Genomic DNA, 20,724 nt, shown 5'->3' on the forward strand with positions numbered 1-20,724 from the left:
GGAATTAGTCTAAAACAACAACATAACAGAGGAAAAGAAGCTTTGAACGTGAACATTTTAATGACCTCTTTTTAAGTGTTTTCCTAAGTGATTTCATGCACAAGTTTGAAAGAATTTGGCTAGGATATTCCACCCCTTCTTTCTCTGAGGGATTGGTATGCCCCAGGGACAGATGTCTTCAGATCTTTTAACATTTGGGATGTCGCTAATGCCCAAGTTAAATGAAATACCTAGTGGGGGGTGGAGGGAAATTTAGCAAAAGCACCAGGAACATGGAAGCTGCAGCAGCAGCAGCACAACTCTCATGCCTTCCAGGAAGTTAATGAAGAAGCTCAGAGAGAACCACTTCCTCTTTAAAAGGTAAGTGAAAACAAAGTAGAACTCTCTCTGTGTGTAAAATGTGGTCCATCCACTAATAGTTCAACACTTCTGCGTGGAAGGAAGTTAAGAGCAAATGATTCTTCTTAACTGATTCCTGGAAGTAATTTATAACTTTTGCCCCCCTCCCCCTGAAATCTTGTAATAACCACCAAGAATTAAAGGAAAGAATGTGGGAAAGCTGGCTTTATAGCAATTCCTTTACTGAAAAAGCAACTTAATGCCATTTTCAGAGGTTTTAGACCTGAATATCACTATCCGAAGATCCCCACCTACGCACCCATAGAAACACACAGAAGCCCAATTCTCTGAATTAAAGCATGAAAGTACAGGATTGGTGAGCATTATACCAACTCTTTTTTTTAGAAACTGCCTTTTTTCTTTTTCTTTTTTCTTTATCAGCTGCTTTGCCTTGGGGAGTTACTTAAAAGAAATGCTTTTGAGTGCATGAACAGGATATGGACCAGTGATTGCTTTCTTGAGTCCTTTGTTAAGAATGCATAAAGAAGAAATGTTTTTGGGCAGAAGAGCCATAGAAGCATCACATATTTTTTTATTAGTTGTAGGTTTCTCTTTTCCAAGTGAACTAAATCTCTGAGGACCAGATTTTTAGCTGGTTACCATGAAAACTTTAGCACCTGGAAACAAATGCAGGGTTTAAGAACCAGTTACAGGAAACATTTACAAAGCTGAAACTAATCTAGCCCTGAGTGTCACAAACAGGTTGGTGCTCTGCCTAGGAGTGTGTGGATTAAGTGATTGTATAAAGTGTTAAGTTTCTTACAACAGAATCCCTTGAAAAGTCTTAATAAATTTAGAAGGAGATAAGAAGGGATTTCTAGGTTGATTTGAATTATCAGACTTACGGATCCACATATTGTTAAAATTGCTTCCATTAAGCCACCATTATATTCACCTATTGATTGATTGAATTGCACAGTGTTATGTCTGATTATGGCATGTGGATACTCCATGGGAAAAGGCCAGTGCCTTTTTCTATCATTTCACAAAACTCATACAATTTAATGTTGGATTAGAGTTGTAGCATTTGGTTTCTGATACTCTCCAGTACTTGTCAGTGCTACACAGGAATGTGTTGCTTCAAGGTAATTTAATACTTTGTAGCAATCTATTGTAAAATTATCCCTTGGTGTTCTAGGATATTACCTTATTGTCAGTCTTTCTATGTCAACATCACATAACCTTGCAATAAAAATATCACATTTTTATATCTTCCCCAATGTATCAAATGGTTATGTCCCATTCAGTGAGGCACTTGCCAATAGTAGTTAATAATTCAAATATAAGTTTTGTTTAAAATGGATTGATCCTTTTGTATTTTCCACTACAAATCTCATGCGTGCGAAAAGTACTCTTTTGTCCTTGATTATTCTGCAAGAATTAGAGTTTGACTTCATTGTGAATTTCTGCTTATCTGTTTACACAGTGAAATTAATCTAATTTTTTCTTTCAGGCAACATAAATAACACATGTAGGATTCCTAGAGTCTTGATGTCATAATGATACGGATTGCATTTCTAATGAGTTAGATTCCATTGATCTTGGATGGAGAAATTGATGCTGAGGATTAATGACTAGCCTAGATGAAAAACAATCCCATGACAGAAATAGAATTTAAGCCAGTTTGGTGTCCACGACTCTAGCCCATTTATTCATCTTTTTCATATCCCATCCTGGCTTTGCCACCTAATTTCAGGCACGTGAAAGCTTTTGCTTGGGGAAGTATGCACTATTACTTTAAGGGTGAGCCTTGTGGTAAACCTGTCACAACCCTCGTACAGCATTCCATTCATTTATTGAATTGAATCCTAAATTCCTTTGTTCATACTCCCAGCATCTCTGGAAGATCCTGGAATAGACCTTTCAGTTTCCCACGGACAGGGAACAGTAGCTCATCAAAGACCCTGCTTGGATGATGGGTGAAATGCTTCAGGTTCCATGCCAGAATGAAGAGGGACTGAAACACAGCTGTGACATGCTTTATCATTCTGGAGCAAAGGAATTGGCCTCTCCTCTTGGTCTTGATGGGATGATGGATGGCCTGCATGTAGGGGGCACTAAAAGGGCACTTGTCCTTCACTGTTCTTTATTCTTGAAGAGCACATCTGGCAGCTAATTGAGAGAATGAGATGAATTCCTTCAGTGTTATGAAGTTAGCTCCTGTATGGCTGCCTAAGTAGGCAGAGCCTGGGAGAAGGGAGCTAGGGCATAGCTTTTTAGGAATAAAGCCAAATGGAATGATTGGACCATTTATGTTGAAATTCTTTCTTGCACTGTAGCTGGGGAAGCTCCCCGGAACACCCAATGTATAACACAGGTTATTTTGTACCCTGTTTCCTTTGGCAAGGGAACAGTTGAAAGAAGGGGCATAGTTGGCTTAAAAATCAGTCTGATTCTCAGGGATGAGGATATAAAACTCAAAAGAAAACACTGCTGTTTGCAGATCAACAGATTCTTTATTTCATAGTCACTCCGTGCTGCATTCAAACAGGAATAATCCACAGGCATCTTCCAGTTCCAACTCTCATTGGTCTCACTGCAACAAAGAGCCAAAAGATCAGTTTATTATATCATAAATTATTTCTACAGAACCTATACTCTGTGACAGTGATAGTTTTTCTTATGAATGGACAAAAGTACAGTTGTCAAGTAATAGTCTTGCAGTGGTAGAAGAATTTTAGGAAAAACTCTGTAAAATAGCTTTTTATTTTATTATGTGCTAGAGGTAATCAGGTGCTAGTGTCAACTAGGAGAATATTGAGGAGATGATGAATCTCAGATACGGGTAGTTGATGAGCATAGAATACTCTGATAAGTAATATTTCTGCATTAAATGAAACGGATGCTTCCAAATTCTACACAAAAACATTAATTTTTCATTTAATATATGTTGTCTTAAGACAGCAATGGTGGAAAAGTTCAGTAGTGCTGTGACAAAAAAAGGGGAGAATTCAGTGGTGGGATACAGTCTGCTGGGAGCACCAGGTACCGTTCCGGTATGGTGCTCCGGAGGGCCCACCCGCCCTCTTTGAGCCGATCGGTGCTTTCGCGCACGGAGCATACAGTGCCTGCGTGACACTCCACCAAGCAGCTGGAGCTTCGTGTGTGGTAAGTACGCATGTGCCCTTGCACATGGTGGACGCCGGGCCACGCTGGAGCATACCAGTTGCAACAGGATCCGGAACCCACCATTTGGGGAGTTTATTACTTTCCTCCCCTCCCATGCAAAATGAAAGCCGCTCTTTGTTAAAGAAGGAAAGCCCACAAAGAAGATCTTGGTGTGAAATGAAACAATTTTCCCTTCCTTAGAAAATGCATGCATGATCCAAGTTGAGAATCTCTATAGTAGACTCAATATACCTCCAAGGCACCAGAGTGTGGAAGATTGATGTAAGCTATTTTCAAAAGTCATTGACATCATTTCATTCCAGCTGGCCCAATCCCAGGCATTGTTCTGTAATACTCCTTAGGGTACCTGGGAAGTGGCAATTATATTGTAGAGGTGGATACTCTTATCAGTAGGTATTGGACAAATATTTACTCCTGGGGCTCTGTTTTCCTGGTAAGGCCTCTTTGTCTTTAACAGCTCATTATTAGCAGATGTTTTAACAAAGCTTTTGTTATCATTTTATCCTGAAACAGCTTGCCTGATTGATAGACTTTTTTTCTCCAGTACAGGGACTTCTCAACCTTTGCAACATTAAGTTAGGTGGGCTTCTAATTCCAAGAATTCTGCCTTGGTATCTACAGTAGACCAATTTGGCAACAACAAAAAATACTTCTTGTTTTTCCCCACCCTATTGATATTGTGGGGACGTGGTGGCTTAGTGGCTAAGGTGCTGAACTTGTTGATCAGAAAGGTTGGCAGTTCAAATCTCCGTGAAACGGAGTGAGCTCCAGTTACTTGTCCCAGCTTCTGCCAACCTAGCAGTTCGAAAGCATGTAAAAATGCAAGTCGAAAAATAGGAACCACCTTTGATGGGAAGGTAAAGTGTTCTGTGAGCCTTCAGCGTTTAGTCATGCCGGCCACATGACCACAGAGATGTCTTTGGTCAGCACTGGCCCTTCAGCTTTGTAACGGAGATGAGCACTGCCCCCTAGAATTGGGAACGACTAGCACATATGTGGGATATTGTATTGGCCTTGAAAATCGAATAGAAAGAAACAGATTATTCCATGTTTACTATTCTGTTACAAAGGCAGCTTCCTGTGATGCTGTTAAATATAAACTCATATGAGTTAACTTTGCTCCTTCTAAACAGTTTACTGGGCTGACAGTGTTTATAAAATGGCCCAATGTGCAGCTGCAATTATTTAAACAACCTGTATATATGCTGGCTCCATTACACCCAGGACTTTTCTGCATAGCAGCCTCAAACTGCTTCACTCCTGTGTTGAAAATGAAGACAATTTAACAAATCCCTTTCTGGATTTCCAATCCTTCCTCTGCTTTTGCCGTGGAGATGGCAAAAAGTACAAAGAAGCGCAACTAAGATGATTAAAGGCCTGGAGACCAAAACATATGAAGAAAAGTTGCGGGATTTGGGTTTGATTAGTTAGAGAAAAGAAGGACTAGGGGGGACATGATAGCAGTATTCCAGTATTTGAGAGGCTGCCATAAAGAGAAGGGGGTCAACTTATTTTCCAAAGCACCAGAGGGCAAGACAAGAGACAATGGATGGAAACTAATCAAGGAAAGAAGCAACCTGGAATTAAGGAGAAACTTCCTAACAGTGAGGACAATTAACCAGTGGGATAGCTTTCAGATATTGTGGATGCTTCATTACTGGAGGTTTTTAAGAGGAGACTGGATAGTCACTTGTCTGAAATGATATAGGACTGTGATGGCAAACCTATGGAACACTTGGTCTTTCGGTCTCTGCCGCGCATTGGGGGGGTCATGTGGGGGCCTGTGGGGGCATGCACATGTAGAGGGAGGTGCATGTGCAGGGGGCATGCACACATTGCATTTTGGGGGTTCGGGCATGTGTGCTTTGGCCCCTCAGTCTGGAAAAGGTTAGCCATCACTGGGGCTACCCCCGAAAAGCGTTCAGAGACTGCAGTTAGTCCAGAATGCGGCTGTGTGAGCGATATTGGGTGCACCGAGGTACACCCACGTTACACCTGTCCTTCACGAGCTGCACTGGCTACCAATTGGTCTCTGGACGCAATTCAAGGTGTTGGTTATCACCTTTAAAACCCTACCTGACTTAGGGTCAGAGTACCTTCAAGACCGCCTACTGCCACATACCTCCCAGCAGCCAGTAAGATCCAGTAAGATCCCACAGATTGGGCCTCCTTCAGATGCCATCAGCCAGACAGTGTCGGCTGGCGGGCCCTCCGAGGAGAGCCTTCTCTGTGGCTGCTCCGACTCTTTGGAACCAGCTACCCCCAGAGATCCGGACTATACCCACTCTCATGGCCTTCAGGAAAGCTGTAAAAACTTGGCTGTTCCGGCAGACCTGGGGCTGTTGACCTCATTGTTGAGGTCCAGCCCTGATTAGAATGAATGTATGAGGTGTTCCTGTTTTATACTGTTTCTTTCGTTATGTGTTTTGTTAAGTTTTTTTTTCCTCTTTATTTTTGTAAGCTGCCCGGAGTCCTTCGGGATTGGGCGGCATATAAATGTGGTAAACAAACAAACAAACAAACAAACAAACAAACAAACAAAGGATCTCCTGCTTGAGCAGGGGGCTGGACTAGAAGCCCTCCAAAGTCCCTTCTGGCTCTCTTCTGATTCTGAAATTACTACAATTACCATGCTGGATTCCTATGCTACTGTAATCCTTTCACTTTTGCTGGGAAAGCAAACACTAATCATTTTCCTTTCCATGGATGGATTTTTGAAGACATGAGGTTGATAAATCTTTTGTATGAGGGTCCCTTTCCTGACTCATATTTGACACGACCCATCTGGTGTCTTCCATGATAAGGCAGAAGATCAGACCAGACCAGACCAACCTCCATATTACAATTCTATTATTGGCGCTAGAGGGGAAAATGGAGAACTCTAGTCACCTGGCTTTTTAAAAAAAATAAGGGATTAGGTGTTTGACTTTAATGTAGGGGGTAGTGGAGGAAAGAAAGCCCCATGGTGGCCATTCTTCCTGTCACTTGATCCAGAAGGAAAACTAGCAGAATTGTTATCAATGTTTCCTTTAATTTTTGTCAGTCTTGCTATTGTTTCAATTCCCCTCAACAGCGAACTCGTAAAACAATAAAAGACAGAGATCAGCCTTGTGACATTCCACCATTATTTATGTTTTAAAAAAATATTTCAACATTTCACAGGCCCACAGAAGTTCTCTTGAAAAGGTTATGTGAGAAGGTGACAAAATGGCCATGGTGGGAAGTGATTGGTGACTGGAAGGGATTGGGCCCACCTGCCACATCACAAGGTACCCAGCTGGAGGGTAGATGGAGTGCTTACAATGAAATGAGATATGAGAGGTAAACCAGAGACCAATGCAACTTTTGATGTGTAGCAAAAAAAGAAGTGTGTGTGTGTGTGTGTGTGTGTGTGGTGCCTTCTTGGTGGGCTGGGTAGAAGACAATATCATGCATTCCTCGAGAAACTGCAGCTTGTGTTTCCACTGGGGAAGTCTGGATGTGCACATCAGTCCACAATCCATTGGCACAAGATTCTCCCTTCAGGGTTCTTTAAACGTGCACACAGCCAGGCAGTAAAAACACCATGTTTGGTTAAAAGCTGTTCAGTGTAAAGATCTCCACACCCACACCCACACCCCTGTGTATTTTAACACTTTAACTCATATCTTTGATTATGGCAATTTCATACATTATAGAGAGATAAACACGGCTTGGAGAATAGAGTGTATCAACTCCATTGCCAGGTGGGAAAATACCACAAAGGCCAAAAGAAAATTAAGACATTTTAAAAACATTCTGAAGATAATCAATGATTTGATTATCATTAAAAGAGCCTGAGTTCGTAAAGATTTGTAAGAAAGGAAAAGTGGCACGTTGTGATGTCCAGACTCTTAATTTGGGGTGGAATATTTGGTGTATAATGATTTTGAAAAGTGGAAAGAAAATAAGAATGACAGAGACGAAAGGGTAATTTGGCTTACTATCATGTTAGGCTTTGATTAGAATTATATTATGAACTCCAAAATAAACAATGCCAAAGTTTTGCACCAGCTTTGTACTGTTTTGTTCTATTAAGCGTAAGTAGCATGCAATATTCTTGACAAATTATCTTCAGAGAATATGACCTTTGATTAAAAAAAACACAAATCTTTAGGCTATGTGATGATAAACATTGGATCTCTCTCTCTCTCTCTCTCAGACTTTTAGCAAAGCTATTTCCATTATCTTTGCAGCAAGGCTTAAATGATTCCCTAATTCTGATTAGGACAGCACTTCCATACATGTCATATTATTGGGTTACCAGTTTTAATCTTTATCTCTTTCTTCATGCTAATTTAAACAGGTGAATTCTGCCTGGTTTTGGTGCTCTGATCAAAATGTTATCCATACAAAATGAGTTCTTTTTTTCTCCTGCCTCTTTACTTGACCCAGAAAACCTTCATACCCTTGCCAGAAAAAAAGCATTCATTAGTTGTCACTCACTATGTCTAAAGAGAAAGTCAACAGGTAATTAGTTGCTGGCTGTTCTTTGAAAGGATATTTAGTTTTTGACCTATATTTTCAAAATGAGGTGTGGTTACGCATTTGCAAACCTTCAATCGAAAATAAAACTCTTTAGATGTTGTGTCAAATTGTGACATTAAAGAGAGAAAAATATAATATAAGAAGGTAATAGTTAATAATTTGCTGGCCTTCAATCCTTCAACATAAGGGTGTATCTACAGAAATCAGAGGAAATGACAGTCAAAAATGAGGATTAGCTCTAAAAGAGCACAGGTGACATAGAAAATATTTATTGCTTACAATAACTCAGTTGCCTCAGCTTAGAGTTTCTAGGCATTTTGCTATTAAAGTTGATTAGTAAATGGCTTAATATTTCTTTTGAACCCAGGTTAAATATTTGAATAATCTTTTTGGCTGGCATCTAATATGATATACAGAGTTCCTAGTCTAGTTTCTATATTCAAAGTGGAACTATTTCAGATGCTTAATGTACTATTTTACTTTTATACTTAAGTACTGTACTAACAATTTAAAGGGATCCTTAAGTAGATATGGCAATGCACATTTAATGGGCTTTGGCATCCTTCAGTAATCTTGGATTAAAAAAAAAGAGGAAAGAATTCAGAATTACTTTTGGTAGGCAGAAACATCAAGACAAAACTTGTTTGCATGAAATAGAACAGGTAGGTTGCTTTGGAATGAGGAAACTAGGATGTTATACCACATATATTAGTTTTTTGTTTTTGGATCTCAGTAGCAGTATTTTAGATAACAATGTTCCAAACTAGGTGGGGTTTTGAATTATGATTGGAAGAAAATAGGAAGTTTGTAGAGATGGTATAACGTAATTAGAGACTCATGCTGCATTTTCAGAGCCGAGGTGGCACAGTGGTTAGGGTGCAGTACTGCAGGCCACTTCAGCTGAGTGTTATCTGCAGTTCAGCGGTTCTAATCTCACCGGCTCAAGGTTGACTCAGCCTTCCATCCTTCCGAGGTGGGTGAAATGAGAACCCAGACTGTGGGGGTGATATGCTGACTCTGTAAACCGCTTAGAGAGGACTGAAAGCCCTATGAAGCGGTATATAAGTCTAACTGCTATTGCGATTGCTATTATTGGTATAGCTTTTGTATTTTGAACGGTAGAAATTTGGACAGTTTTCAAAGACAAACCATACCAAATACATTCTGCTACTTACATTTGGACCTGCCTTTTCCTGGAAAGAATGCAGTTGACTTAGCTTCATTTTCAATTTGATCCAGATATAGAAACCCTTCCAAGCAAAACACCTGTTCATTTAGAAGATAATACAGGTAGTCCTTGTTTAGCAACTGCCTCATCAAATGACTACTCACATTTCCAGTGGTGATGAAAAAGTAATTTTGTCCGGCAAGATCCAGGAAGAGAGCCTTGTCCCCACCCTTTGAAACACCTTACCCCAGAGGTGAGGTGGGCCTCCATTCTTCCGGGCTTTAGGAAGAGTTCAAAAGGTTTTAGGCAACCCTGGGGATGGATGGTGATGTGAGGGTGTTCTCTCCATTTTTTTCTAGATTTTTAACTTTTAATAGTGTAACCCTATATTTTAATTGTGTTTTTAAACTTTATTTCTATTGTATGCTTTTATATTTTGTTGTATTTTTATTGTAAACTGCCCAAGTGACTTTAGTGAGCTAAGCAGTATAGAAATAAAATAAAATAATTTTTTTACAACCAATCCCTGCATTTACTACCACAAGTCTGTAAATCAAAGGAAAGCTGAAGGTCATAAGCACTGTTGTGGTTTTACTTAGCAATCACTTCATTTAATGACCAAATTGCTAGTCTCAATTGTGATAACTAAACAAGGATTACTATACAGCCCCATTCAAGAGACACAAAATACTGAATAAGTATCTATGGAGATTCCCAGTCATCCAGCAGGTCACGGTTTTCCCAAAGGCGCTTTTTCAAGAGCTGAAAAAGCTTCTTGAATGAGAATCGAAATGCCTTCAAAGAAAAACCAGAAAGACTAGTTGCCTCTTGAAAAAACAAGTATTTGGGAATACTGAATAAGCCATTCCACCAAGAAATAGTATTTCTGCCTTCCTTGCGTTAAATCTGTTTGTTGCTTTATCCACATCACATTTCTCGTGAGCTAGGTTCTTTGTGTATATGATGATTAGACTTCTCAGACATCAGTGATTTTACCCTGAGAAAGCCAGCTACCTCAATGATGTGGCTGCTCTTACAGCTGAAGTATACTTTGCTGATAAGCTTGATCAATGGTCAAATTCTATGGAGGTCAAAGTTGAAGGAAAATTTGCAACAGATATGCTTGGCACTTTATCTTGATTTATGGTAAATAGGCCCTGAGGACTTGTTTAATTCAATAAATATCACATTTAAATTTTCTTGGGCTACATGAAACACAGAACGAAACCAGGGGTGTAAAGTTCCCAGGCTTAAGATTTGCACTGGTGTGCGTGTGTACTTGCTTGATGTACAAATTATTTGATCAAAGTAGACCAATCAGGACAGGAGCCTTTATGATTGATATGCACGCTAAAATTTATATAATGTATTCATTTTGCAATCCCTGTTTTATTTATCCTCTGGATAACATCATTAGGCAGCTTTTACTACTCTGTGAAACAAGGCCAAGAGTCACCATTTGCCCAATAACACCCACAGGGGCCATAGATTTGAGTAATGGTGGTATTCTGGTCCTTTCGATGAAGAATATTCCAGAATTTACTGGAAATCCTACTAGAGCTCAGTTATAAGCAACAGTCTCAGGTGAGCTGGAACTCAGTTTATGAGTAAGAATAATTGAAGAGTAAAAATGAATAGACAAATGAGGCAAGCCAAAAATTAAACCCAAAATCAAATCGGGATCGAAGCACAAGCCGAGAAGTAGGGCTATTGAGCAAGTCAAATGTTAGAACTGAAAAACAAAAATACAAAAACAAAAACTCAGAAACACTCCAGGTTTTCTTACTCCAGGCAGCTTCATCTTTTATATTTTTTCCTTTTATATTTCTTCCAGGGACCAGCTTGGGTGGGCAGAACTTTACCTGAGATATTTCGCTAAGAAACATCAGTTATCAGTTTAGTGATTTCCCATACAGGATAGCTGCTGGCAATCCCATCACCTCCTAATTGGTTTGCATCCGTGATTGAAATGTAGGATGCTAAAGAACTTGAACTGCAGTATTTCTTAGGGATTTTTTTTTTTTTGAAATGATAAAATAGCAAACACATGCTGATCTAATTGTTTCTAATATTTATTATTTGACTTTATTTCTAGACTAGAACACATGTCTCCTGACCACATTTGAACCTCTACACCAAGCAGATTCTTTATTTATATTGTTAATATTCTTGTCTGTACTGTTTTCAGTGGAAATAGAATAAGGAAACAGTAAAAAGGGAAATCGATTTCATCTGTACTATAAAGGGGGGGGGGGAAACCCCTGATTTTCTAAGTTTCTATAATGACTACTTCCTGGAACACGTAAAACTACAAACGTAGTATTTCAGTTGTATACCCATAATCTTTTGCAAAAAATCTGAGGGACTACTTGCTTGCATGTGGGCATATACACAAGGGCTTATTGGAAATGTGGGTATTTTTAAAAAGTATCACCATATGCAGCTAGTCCTTGATTTACGACTACATTTGCGCCTGGAATTTTGGATATAAATTGGGGTGGCTTTTAAGTGGGTAGCCATGAAATCCTACGTGACTTTGTGGTCAATTTTACGATGGTTATTAAGTGAGTCACATAGTCATTAAGTGAATCCAGTATATCCAATGGGTGTCTTTTGTTGTTTTCTGTGGAAAAGGGCAAAAGCCGTCACAAACTGATCACATAGCAATGGGACAGTGCAATTGGTTATAAATGCAAGCCAGTTGCCACCAAGTGGTTGAAATGCTATCATGTGATGGGTCAGATGTTTTATGATGGTTGAAAGTGCGTTAGAGGCTGTAAAGCATCCTTTCTGAGGCCACCATAACTTTGAACAGTCATTAAGCAGATGGTCATTAAGTGAGGACTAGTTGTACATTCACAATTAAGCCGATCTACAGCTAAGCCAAACCTGGTTTTTAAAATGCATTTTAGTACACAAAATCCCTGACTTATCTGCGAATATGAATATATATATATATATATATATATATATATATATATATATATATATATATATATATATATATATATATATATATATATATATATATATATATATATATATATATATAGTAAATATATACATATACCAGTATATATATGATTGACTGGAATGCAATCAAATATATTTACTTTTAATTAAAGGGAAACAAGTGTTGGGTGTGTTTATCCCTAACAGCTACTTTCTAAAATGTAGTCAAATGCTCGGTGTGGTCCTGGATGAAGCTACTGTGTTGTTAAATGATCATGTTTGGAGGCAGTTTTTCTATCCTGTGACACAAGTGCTGATAGTGGCAGACTCAAAGGGATGCTAAATGGACAGGCCTTACTTTGGTATGACAGGATTTGTCCCTCTTTTCCCCCTAGCCTGGTGCCTTCTAGGTGAGTTGGGCATTCTGTAAGTTTTACCTTCAAAAAGTTGAAGCAAAGGCAGTATTGCTTTGAGTCATCACAATCTGCAAGGCCATAGACCTTAGATAACAGTAGCCACACACACATGAAAACTAGTTCACCATGTATGTTTATTGCAGGGCCTGGATTAAAGGTGATTACATGCCTGACTTTAGTTCCACACCTTTATCTCGGTAATGGCAAATATTTTGAATGCAGAAAATGGCTAACCTCTTTTGAATTAATGTTTATCTTTCATTCCAACTGGACCTGTGTACATTACTTTAGGTTTCTATATCATCCCTCATCAGTAAATATTTTAAGTGCTGCTTTTCTTCCAATGCAGTATATAGAGAAGTGGTAGTTGAAAGAGGAAAAGACATCTCTGTTAGTTTTCTCTTTGAGAAAAATGGTGACTTAAACATTAATAAGAGATACACTTTGCACTTTAATACCATAGTTTTAAAAATACTTTAATTGCACATTTTGTTTACAAACCATTCTGGATAAAGTTCTGTTTTCATGAGTGGTTTATAAAACAGTACGGTGCTTCAATTCATTTGCTGACTGCATATATATATATGCAGTCAGCAAATGAATATATGTGTGTGTGTGTGTGTGTGTGTGTGTTGTATTTGTGCTGATAAATAAATAAAGGGAGACTAGTATAGATTTATTTATCAGCACAAATACAACACAAATGTAACAAAGGCAACAGTAAAAACATTGGGTTTTCTGTCTGGATGGTCTCTTGTGACGAGCCAATGGACAGAGAATGGAAGCAGTGAACTTCCTCCCATATTTGGGCATACCAGGGGTTGTGACTTTAAATCTATCTATCTATCTATCTATCTATCTATCTATCTATCTATCTATCTATCTATCTATCTATCTATCTATCTATCTATCTATCTATCTATGCTTTAAAATTCAATGCTCCTTGATTCTTCTACTATCCAGTGCTATTTAAATTTTAAGTTCTTTTTAGAGAAACTCATCTGGAATTCTGTATGGCTAATAATTACTTTTGAGCAAAGGGTCAAACACTTCCCCCACTCTGTTTTTCTACTACAGCACTTCAGACCTCCTCTAAAAGCTGTTTTTTAAAATATATATTAGTTGTCCCACTGTATTTTGTTTTTGAGCATAACATGTATTCTATTGAAAACAGCATTAGGAAAAGCAGCCTTCACATCGATTGGATTACAGAACTATAGGAATAGTCTGGTAGTATTTTCATGCTAATGAAGTCTCTTGCTGATCATCAGAGAAAGTGCTCAAAGCGTGTTTCTCTGGCAGTAAGTTACAAAGGCAGAAAATACATTTTCATGTGTGTGGACTTAGAGCTGACTGCAGGGAGTTATTTTAGCTTTCCCTGCTCATCCAGGACTAGGGGATTCCTTGCTAACTTTTGCAAGAGATGTTTAATAAAGTCCCTCCCTTCTGGTGTTATGTGTCAGCTTGTCCTTTTGTGCCTGGAAGGATTTGGCTCCACTGATTCTCTTGCGCTGAAAAGGTATTGCTCACCTGCCCTGCTTCTCTGACTCAAGTCAAAACAAGTAACACAGTTTCTTTGGCACAACCAGAGTGAGGCAGTGCTGGGAAGGGAGAAGGAAGGGACTGGAAACAGGAACAAAAACTGCATGCAGTTGTACTGACTCGGATATTAGGATCAAACCTCCCCGATCTTCCTCTCAGTAACAAGTACTTGGAAGCAAAGCCCCCTAAAGGTAAGACTGCTTTTTCATTCCAGAAGGGTGGCAGGACAGCTGGTAACTGAGAGCTCATATTGGCCCATGTTAGAAAACAGCATTTTGATTTTGTATAATATATGGCTTTCCAGTTTTTTTTAAATCTTCAAATGACAAGTGGAAATCCATTGAAACCTGTTAATTGCAATGATGAGTCAATATTTGGGTTTTAAATGTAAAAGAATGGGAACTCAGTTTAAATCAATTATAGAAGTCTTCTGTGTACGGATATTTTAATATATTATTGAGATTCTCTTGGAAATTAGTAGCAATTACAGAAAAGTCTACATACAGATTGCTATGTAAGCTTTATAAGTTTTTTTGCTCTGGTCAGTGACAGCTTCAACAGCCGCGTGATTGTATTTAATTGTGTAAGTTACTTGTAATTTTTTACACAGATTACTTTTTCTTGGCAAATCTGTAACAAGTAGTGTGGACTCTAAACCCAGAAAGGTATTCTGTAGTTCCTTCAATTCATTTTCAGTGTCTGGAGGACAGGACAAAAAGAGAAGGCTATGAGATGGACAAACAGCTCAATAGAACCAAGACAGAAAAAAGAAAATTCAAAATTGCTTTTTATATTTAATGCAAATATCTCGGATTTTTGGATCAGAGGACTCTAGGGTCACAGGCAGAATTGCTTGGATGTAGCAAAAGAAGAACAAAAATCTTTGCCTTTATACAGCCAGCCACAGTGATTAGGAAATATATTGGGAATTGAGTCTGCATTGCTGAGTGGCAAATAAAGGTGATCAGTGATGACCTTATCAATAGGACATCATAGCACAGGTATTGGAATTGATAAGTCTGTACTGTTTCATCATGCGACCTCTGCCTAGTTAGCTTTCCTCATCATAGACTTGGACTGCGTTATCAAAGTCCCTTAATGCATGATGTTTGGCACCTGCATATGGCTAACTCAGCAACCTCCATATTTTTTAAAGCTAATTTGTGACTTCTGCCAGTGAAGACATCAAGTCTCCCTGTTTTAGTGGTGCTTTCTAATTCCTCTATACTGACTTACTAGCTGTGCCTGCATCCAGTCTCCAGGTTGTGACTGACTGGTCCCTAAGTCTGTCTTTAAATCAAATTTGTAGGTAGTCAGAATTATTATTTAGCATTAAACAAATGCTTGTCTTAGTAGATAGTATATATTACAGCTTTCATAAGTATATGTTATAAATTATAGTTTCAGATGCTCTTATTATTCTCACTTTATCTTTTAAATTTGTTCCAACTGTTGACCCATTGTAGCCTAATACTTTTCCAGTGGTATGGTGTTTCACATCTTTCTGATTACTTTATATTATTTTCATTTTATTTTCAATCATTAGTTTTCCTTTTCTTTGATGCATCATTAGTGCTTGCATTGGATTTACCCCTTGGAGGCATGGTTACCAGAGTAAATAAGAGAAAAATGTAAGCCAAATATGAAGTTGCATACTCAATGCTTTGTTAACAGTATGATCTGACCTAATCTGGCAAAAATCCTTTCTCCAGCCGATCAACCACTGACGCTGTGCAGTGTTTTCATGAGCATCACATAGTAGCGTGCGTTTGTTGTTACAAACCATAATATTTAACACAAATGTTTGATATGGTAGACTTTATGACAATCTGTTCAAAAATACAAGTTGTCCGTAAATTAGATGTTCTTATCCTAGGGATTGCCTGTACCATGTTAGTGCCATATCATTCAGTGAGATCTGACGGTCATCCTGCATTATAGAACAATGGAAGTTGGAAATAGGGTTTTATTTGTAATTGTGGAACTTGAACGATGGGAAGACATCATTAAGACAATAGGAGGGTTCATCCAGCTACAGGGAGGGACCTTGTTGCTATCACCATGTATTCCCATGGCAAAAATGGGCCCACCTGATTTTAGTTCAAAAACAGTGCAAACTATATTTGTTCGGGCATGAATTTCCACAAGTAATTTCAGAAAGAATTGTGCATTGCCCTGGTTATATCAAAGTTAAGGAACTTTATATTCTGCCAGTTAGATATATTTTTCCGTCCTACGTGTGCATCCTATTAATGCTATTACTCTATGTTAAACATAAAATATCATAGGGAAGATATTTGTTGGGAGAGCATAACATTGAAGGAACTTCCAGGGTGCACACCCTTTGTTTCATGAAGCAGAAACAGATGACCAAGCTTCACAGGGTGTGAGAGAGCTGCGAGGCTGCTGGGGGAAATCTGGAATAATAATGGCAAGATTTTAATCTCTTAATTGTTCAATTAGTCAATTAAATAAGGACAGTTAATTAAAAATAATAATTCAACCAGTAGGCAGCCCTGTTTTGACTTTGGTGGTTAGCTGACAAAAAAAGGAGCTCACTCAGCACACTCTTTAGAATGGCTTGGAGGGGGCGTTCAAATATCCATTGAGTTTGGGGTGGCGGTAAGAGTGGGGCACTGAGTCAAAGTCTGGGATCTGGTGCCCAGAGGACAGTTTGAGATGATTATTTAATTACTGTGCAATAAATATGCAGTTGCTAATCTGGTGGGGGAGTAGGGAGGGAAAGAGATGAGGAAGAGACGGGCACATTTTTTCAAACAGGTTCCCCCCCCATATGGTTTTCTGGGCATAGTAGAAGGTGGGCCATCTGTTTGAACTTGTATTTAGGGATTTTTTTTTCCACTTATTATTTCTATTTCTATGTTCTATTGGCTAGTTTTGTGATGTTCTCAAAGTCACTTCCACATTATAATTACAAATCATTTTATTTTATATGTATTTTGTTTATTTTCTTAAAAAAATTACTTGTCTAAAATTTTTACTCAGAATTTCTCTCTACTGTCCAGTCTAGATATCTTGCACTGTTAAATTTCTGTTCTGCTGGCTACCACAAATTCTTTTGCTTAGTTTTAGGTTATACTCCCCACCCCTCCCCTTCAACCCTGAAATACATGGATGGTGAACAGGCTGCCTCCTTGAAACTCTACTCCAAGCTTTTCCTCACAATTATGGTCACGACTGGGAGGGGCAGGTACGACGGGAGCTTCAGGGCTAGCCATTACCAGGGAAGGAGGGTTCGCTACATCACAGCGATCCCTCGTTCCGGCCCTGATAGCTCAACTTGGGAACCAGGTGACATGGGAAATCAGGGCCCTGGTCTCAGGCTGCTGTTGTTAAATGCCAGGTCTGTGGTTCATAAAGCTCCCCTCATCCGGGATTTACTATTAGACAAGGGGGCAGACCTGGCATGTATTACTGAAACCTGGCTGGGTCATGAGGGAGGAGTCCCCCTCTCAGAAATGTGCCCAGAAGGGTTTCAGGTGCTCCACCAGCCACGACACTAGGGAAGGGGTGGAGGAGTTGCTGTTATTTTATTTTTTTTTCATTTATTGAACATTTATAGGCCGCCCTTTTCCCTGAGGGGACTCAGGGCGGCTTACAACAATGGGGGGAAGGGAGTGCAGGACAAGACATAAAAGATAAACGTGAGTGGAAAAAAAAATTAACCATAAAACACAACATTCACTCAGCATTCGGGCGGGGTGAGAATAAATCCTATCCCCAGGCCTGACGGGATAGCCAGATCTTGAGGGCTGTGTGGAAGGCCTGGACTGTGGTGAGGGTACGGATCTCCATGGGGAGGTTGTTCCATAACGTCGGAGCTGCAACTGAGAAGGCTCTCCTCCGCGTAGTCGCCAGTCGGCACTGGCTGGCGGATGGAATTCGGAGGAGGCCTACCCTGTGCGATCTGATGGGACGCAGGGAGGTAATTATCTGGGAATCATTAGTTCCTCGGAGGATCCCTGTGCCAGAGAATGTTGGATGTGAGTCCCTCCTTGTGAGGTTGGACCTAGGGGGGTCAAGTGGGCTTGTTGCTGACGTACCTACCTCCCAGCTACGTCACAACAGCCCTGCCTGTGCTCCTAGAGTCAGTAGCCGGACTGGCGGTTGAATTCCCCAGACTTATAGTACTGGGGGATTTCAACCTGCCATCTCTTGGTGAAAGCTCTGATGGGGCCCAGGAGTTCATGGCTTCCATGGTAACCATGGACTTGACCCAAGTAATTCAGGGTCCGACTTATATGGCGGGACACACACTCGACCTTGTGTTTCTCTCAGAGCAGTGGAGACGTGATCTGGAATTAAAGGGGATTGAGATCTCACCCTTGTCAAGGACAGCACTTCCTGCTAAGGCTTGATTTTCGGAAGCTACTCCCCCACTGCAGGGAGGTGGAGCCGATTAAATGGTTCCGCCCCAGGCACCTGATAAACCCTCTGGGATTTCAGACGGTGCTTGGGGAGATACCTGACTCCCTTGCCCACAATTCGACTGAGTCCTTGGTCGCTGCCTGGAATACCGCAGCGACTAGGGCTTTAGATCAGATTGCGCCTTTGCGGCCTCTCCGCGGCAGTGGATCCAGGAGGGCGCCTTGGTTTACCGAGGAACTCCGGGAGATGAAGTGCCAAAAGAGACGCCTAGAGCGACGGTGGAGGGCTAGTAACTCCGAATCCGACCGAACATTACTAAGAACCTTTATTAGGTCTTATCTAGTGGCGATACGGGCGGCAAAATGTGCACATTTTTCCGCCCTTATTGCGTCCGCAGAATCTCGCCTGGCCGCCCTGTTTAGGATAGCCCGCTCCCTCCTGAAAAGGAAGAGCTGAGGAATTTGTTCAGTTTCTGTCGGATAAAGTCGCTCAGATTCGGAGGGACCTGGACTCCACTTGGACAGTACCAGCAGAGATGCCGAGGGAGAGCCTTGATCAAACTTTGTGGAGTGAGTTCCAGCTTGCCACTCCTGAGGAAGTGGACAAGGCCATGGGAGCGATGAGTACTGCCACCTGTCTACTGGAACCTTGTCCATCCTGGTTGGTTTCGACCGGCAGAGAGGTGACACGGGGCTGGATCCAGAGGATTATAAACACCTCACTTCGAGAGGGGTCTTTCCCGCAACCTTTGAAGGAAGCGGTGGTGAGACCCCTCCTCAAGAAGCCTGCTCTGGATCCGGCCGTCCTTAAAAACTACCGTCCAGTCTCCAACCTCCCATTTTTAGGGAAGGTTGTTGAGAAGGTGGTGGCCTCTCAACTCCAGTGGACCTTGGATGAAGCGGATTATCTAGATCCCTTTCAGTCTGGTTTCAGGCCTGGTTACTGCACCGAAACCGCTTTGGTCGTACTGATCAATGATCTCTGGCGAGCCAGGGATAGAGGGCATTCCTCTATCCTGGTGCTTCTTGACCTCTCAGCGGCCTTCGATACCATTGACCATGGTATCCTTCTGCGGCGGCTGGAAGAGGTGGGAGTTGGAGGCACCGTTTTGCGGTGGTTCTCCTCTTACCTCTCTGGCAGGTCGCAGTTGGTGTTGGTCGGAGGACAGAGGTCGACCCCTAGGCCCCTTGAATACGGGGTGCCACAGGGCTCGGTCCTGTCCCCCCTCCTATTTAACATCTACATGAAGCCGCTGGGTGAGATCTTTCGTAGGTACGGGATTAAATACCACCAGTATGCGGACGATACCCAGCTGTATCTGTCTGCCCCATGCCAACTCAGTGAAGTGGTGGAAGTAATGTGCCAGTGCCTGGAAGCTGTCAGGGTCTGGATGGGACTGAACAAGCTTGCGCTCAACCCTGATGAAACTGAGTAGCTTTGGATGCTGCCCCCCCAAAATAGTCCAGATATTCCACCTCTAATCCTGGGGGGGGGGTATGAAATCTTACACCCCTCAGAGAGGGCCCGCAACTTGAGTGTTCTCCTGGATCCACAGCTGACTTTAGAACATCACTTGTCAGCTGTGACCAGGAGAGCTTTTGCCCAGGTTCGCCTGGTGCACCAGTTGCGGCCCTACCTGGACCGGGAGGCACTCCAAATGATCACTCATGCCCTCGTCACCTCAAGGCTGGACTACTGTAACGCGCTCTACATGAGGCTGCCCCTGAAGAGTGTTCGGAGACTACAATTGGTCCAGAATGCAGCCGCGCGAGCGATACTGGGTGTACCTAGGTACACCCATGTTACACCTATCCTCCGTGAGCTGCATTGGCTTCCCATCGGTCTCCAGACACGCTTCAAGGTGCTGGTTATTACCTATAAAGCCCTACATGGCCTAGGACCTGGATATCTCCGTGACCACCTCTTGCAACATACCTCCCAGTGTCCAATAAGATCGCATAGGGCGGGCCTTCTCCAGGTACCGTCGGCCACACAATGCAGTCTGGCGGCTCCTCGGGGGAGAGCCTTCTCTGTTGTTGCCCCAGCCCTTTGGAACGATCTACCCCCTGAGATCCGGACCCTCTCCACTCTCCTGGTCTTCCGTAAATTTGTTAAGACCTGGCTGTTCCGGCAGGCCTGGGGCTGTTGATCTTGACTTCAGCCCCATTATAACTGAGTGCATGTTGTGTTTTCTGTTTTTAAGTTGTACTGTCTTGTGTTTTT

The 20,724-nt window shown here is 41.1% G+C and overlaps 1 protein-coding gene across 3 annotated transcripts in view; it reads left to right on the plus strand.

Moving 5' to 3' along the window:
* Positions 1-254: 254 nt before the first annotated feature.
* The window catches only part of INAVA (innate immunity activator), a 46,959-nt gene continuing 26,489 nt past the window's right edge, over positions 255-20,724 (plus strand). For 2 of the 3 annotated variants that reach the window (XM_014066841.2, XM_014066840.2), the window contains exon 1: positions 14,180-14,303. The gene's annotated coding sequence lies outside the window, so the exon portion shown is untranslated. Of the gene's footprint in view, positions 361-14,179; positions 14,304-20,724 lie in introns of those variants that run through there. The other variant, XM_087719888.1, reaches the window with a different exon arrangement.

This window comes from Thamnophis sirtalis, unplaced genomic scaffold (assembly GCF_051295495.1).
Source record: "Thamnophis sirtalis isolate CommonGarterSnake01/CBP01778 unplaced genomic scaffold, rThaSir2_p1.2 scaffold_7, whole genome shotgun sequence".
NCBI lineage: Eukaryota > Metazoa > Chordata > Lepidosauria > Squamata > Natricidae > Thamnophis > Thamnophis sirtalis.